The 4,681-nt window shown below is 31.3% G+C and overlaps 1 non-coding gene across 1 annotated transcript; it reads right to left on the bottom strand.

Annotated features, from left to right (window-relative positions):
• Positions 1-1,582: 1,582 nt before the first annotated feature.
• On the bottom strand, positions 1,583-1,685 carry LOC119866025. The gene has a single exon (XR_005378962.1). It is a non-coding gene; the product is annotated as a U6 spliceosomal RNA (small nuclear RNA).
• Between the last annotated feature and the right edge of the window lie 2,996 nt (positions 1,686-4,681).

Raw genomic sequence — 4,681 nt, forward strand, 5'->3', positions numbered from 1 at the left:
ATAAAATGTCAGAGATCTTGCTGTATCATTGATGGATAGATAGATGGTATTGTTCTGGTAGAGAAGAGGCACAATCTTTAGGCAAATGGAAAGCCTGGGTTCAGGTTATGGAATAGTCCAGTGGAACCATGAGCAACAGTTAGCCAATACCTTAGTTTTCTCATCTGGAGAATGACTTAGTAATAATAACTAAGCATTGGATTGCTGACAAGGTTAAATTAACTAATATAACTAAAGCACTTAAAACAGCACTTGGTATAGAGTCAGTGCTACCTGTATATATTAATTGGCAGTGTATATGATTAACACATCTAATTGGCTAACAAAGGAAAATTTATTTTATTTTATTTTATTATTTTTTTAAAGAAGAGAACTTTCTTTTATTTTTTAAGATTTTATTCATTTATTCATGAGAGACACAGAGAAAGAGGCAGACACATAAGCAGAGGGAGAAGCAGGCTCCATGCAGGGAGCCCGATGTAGGACTCGATCTCAGGACCCCGGGATCACGACTTCAGCCAAAGGCAGACGCTCAACCACTGAGCCACCCAGGTGCCCCCAACGGAAAATTTATAAGCAAATACTAGCTGAATATAAAGACTCATTATGAATCTAATGAAGAAAATTTTAATGTTTAAAATCTTTAGAATTATGGTAATAGATGTGTAACATACTTAGGAACTTCATATTGATGACAAAAATATGTTAGTTATAGAATGAATACTATAATACGATGACCATATATCCCAATTTTCTTGGATAGTCTTAGTTTTTGTATGTTACTCTGAGGAATATGTTAATAGCACCTACTTTTACTCTAAAAACTATCTTGGCTTAGATACTAAAGTATGTGCTTACCTTAGTTATTACATTTCTTAATCTCCATGTTAGCTTATAAAATGGGAAATGCCAACCTTCATAACTTAAATCAAATAAGAAAAAAAATACCAGCAAAACTTTAACAACTCTCCAAATGTAAACATTAAATTTCCTACTCATATTTACTGTGCCCAGTCTTTCAATTTACATGTAATATTATATGACTGGAAGTAAAATGGTCTTTTAAAAATCCCAAGGAGTATTACTATGGAGATTACGAAGGAGAAATATATGTATAAACATACATACATACACATATATGTATATATACATCATTACCATGATGTATAGAGAAATACTATTCTCAAAGGAAGGCATTTACATTTTGATTCTCTTCAGTTCAATACTTTGTTAAAAGCAACCCACGAAAAAGAGATCTATATGACTACTTCCCCTTCTTCCAAATTCACTTACTCCATAAGCCAAGTGTTTTTGTTTTTGTTGTTCTTATTTTACTATTTTGGCTTTTATTTTTTTCAATAAGAAATGAAGACAAAAAAAAAAAAAAAAAGAAATGAAGACAGACCAGATTTGTTTTCCTAAAAAGCAATTTTAAAGCAAAGAATGTCCATTATATTTCTGTAGTAAAAATCGTCAGTCTGTTTACAAAGAGTTACTTCTTGGTTTCTATTACATGCATATTGGACCACTTAATGTTACCTCACATGTCAAAACAGAACTAACTTTGTTTTTTTGTTTCTTTCAAAATATAGAACACTGAACAAATTTATGTGTCATCCTGTGCAGGGGCCATGCTAATCTCTGCATTGTTTTAGTTTTAGTATATGTGTTGCTGAAGTAAGCACAAAAACAAAACTACTTAAAAAAAAATATTTCCCCTATTATTCAAATTGGATATTAATCTGTCTACAGTTTCACTGATCATTTTGTCATCCTCTCTCATCTTCTATTAAGCCTATTTAATGAATTTTTCATTTCAAGCATTGTAATAGTCCCTTCTAGAATTTCAACATAATTATTTTTACATTAACCATATCAATGCTAGGATTCTAAATCTATTCAATTATTTTAATCTTGGTTTCACTTATGTTATTGATTGTATTTACAACAGGGAATATAAAATTTTTATCTGTTAATTTCAATATTGGAAACATCTGAGTCATCTCTGGGCTTGTTTTTTTGTTTGTTTTGTGTGGTTAGGTTTTTTTTTTTTTTTTTTTTTTTTTTTAATCTTGAACAATGGCTGTCATTTTCCTGTGTCTTTATGTGTTAAAAAACTTTATATTTATTTTGCTTATCAGCGAATATACATTATAAAGACTCTGAATTTTGTTATCTGTCTTTTAACAGTGTTGAGTTTTGTTCCAGAAGTCAGATAAATTAAAAACTGATCCTTTTTGTCTGGAGATACATCAGATAAGTCTGTTTCAGTTTTACTCTTTGTTCTCAATGAGTCCCTTAATTCTGGGACACAGTCTCTTCTAAGCATGGACCTTTTGGAATGCTTTTAAATGAAACCTCAGAGTGTGCACTTTGCTTCCCTAACTTGTGCTATTCAAACTCCAAACTCTTTCTCTTCTGCCCTGGTGGCCAGCAGAAATATCAGCTTTTTAAACCTTCTACTGCTTGCTTTCCTTTGGAATACTGTGAATCTTTCCAAACCAAGCACTATTCATGGGGCATTCATAGTTTTGAGGGGTGTTTATATCCAGATGTAAGGCACAATCCTCTGTAGCTCTTTATATTCCAGGACTTTCTTAGTTTATATCTGCTTTGGGACCTCTGAATTTTGTTATTTGATATATCATATCAATAAGCTAATCTTCTGTATTTTGAGGTGCCGTGTACTTTATAGACTACAAGGGAAAAGGTGATAAAAAGCTGGATTAATCAGTGAATTACCATCACTCAAAAATTAAATCCTCCCTAGTTTTTCCCTTATTTTTAGGTCTCTCCCAATTGTTTTAAATATTTCTCTTAACATATTTTAACCTATAATTAATAATTAAATGTTATATCCTTTAGGAGATAACTAGAACTGGATCATCCTCTTTTTTTTTTTTTTAACATAGCTTTCTTCAAAGTTCATGGAGCAAATAAATATAGAAAATCAATAAGAATATAGAAAATATGAAGGACGAAATTAGCAAGACTGACAAGTAGAGAAATAGCATTCAACCAACATTTAAAGAGTACACAAGGAAAAAAAAAAACAAAACAAAAAAAAAAGGAGTACACAAGGTGTTCAAATGTGTGTGAATAATTAATCAAAATTGACTAAACACTGCACCATAAATAAAGACTCGACAATTTCAAGGAATAGCAGAGTATTTCTTAAATGGGAATAAAGTCAACTTGAAATCCTCAGTTGTTTAGAAATTCATAGATCAAAGAACACTCATAGAAATTACAAAATATTTGTAATTGAATGATTATAAGTGGTAATCAAATCTTGTGGGCTATAAGTAGAGCTGTGTTTTATATGAATATGTTGAAAATACATAACATTTAATGACCTCATCCTATATCTGGAAAACATAATGAGAAAATAGAACTAATTAATTTCATAAAGTAAAAGGGAAAACATAGTAGCAATAAGAGCATCAATTAATAAAACTGAAATTAAATTTACTTGAGATGGGCTCAACAAAGCAGAAACATAGTTATTTGAAATAGCTTAAAAAAGTGATAAACTCCTGGAAAGTGTCTGGAAAAGAAAGACCAAAATTTGGAGCATATGTGTCAAATTTAGAAAAACACATCTATTGTGACTAACTAAAAGAGAAATTAAAAATCCATGCAATTGGGCAGCCTGCATGGCTCAATGGTTTAGTGCCTGCAGGGTGTGATCAGCCAGCGTGTGATCAGCCTAGGGTGTGATCCTAGAGACCCAGGATCGAGTCCCATGTCGGCTCCCTGCATGGAGCCTCCTTCTCTCTCTGCCTGTATCTCACCTCTCTCTCTCTCTCTCTCTGTGTGTCTCTCATGAATAAATAAAATATTTTTAAAAAATACATGTAATCTAATATCTGGTAGAGAAATTGAATTTGTATCAAAAGTTTTCTCAAAAATAAAAATCTAGATCCAGAAGGTTTCAATTGTTAATTTAACAACGCAAAATAAATACCAAGCATTACAATATTCTTTACTTGACATTTTACTTGATACTCTTGAAGAGAATCATACAATGTTTTTTATGAGTACATAATAACATTACTATAAAACCTGGAAAGGAAGTTACAAGAAAGTTGGCTTATTCGTCAGTTTTATCCATAAACATAGATTCAAAAATCCTAGGCAATATTTTAGCTAAATAAGTACAGTGCTATGTAAAAAGGGTAATACATCATAACCAATCAGGGTTAATTGCAGGAGTGCAAGTTTCGTGTAAGATTTATATATAGGATGATATTTTAACATTAATAAAATAAATTTAAAAAATCATATGATTAATTTAACATTTGCAGGGAAGGCAAGATGAAGTTAAGTAATTAATTATCAAATCAACCGCCAAGTTAGGAATAATGAGAGTTTGAACTCATTCCAAAACCATGGAAATTTGTTTGGCAATATCTACTAAATACAATTTTAGTAGATGTGATTTACAGATTCACTATATACAGAAATTCTACTCTTCAGTAAAAGCCCAGTGGAAATAGGTGCAAATATCCACCAAAATATATGCACAAGACTATTGATAAAGATAATTTGAGGAATATTAGAATTTTTTTAGTTTACTTGGCCAAACATAGATTTGAATTGGGAAGCACCAAACTGGAAGTGGTTAGGAGCACTCCACCCTTAGGCAATAGGGGAATAATGTTTACAGACAAGATGTGGA

The sequence above is a fragment of the Canis lupus genome, chromosome 25, assembly GCF_011100685.1.
Source record: "Canis lupus familiaris isolate Mischka breed German Shepherd chromosome 25, alternate assembly UU_Cfam_GSD_1.0, whole genome shotgun sequence".
Classification (NCBI taxonomy): Eukaryota; Metazoa; Chordata; class Mammalia; order Carnivora; family Canidae; genus Canis; species Canis lupus.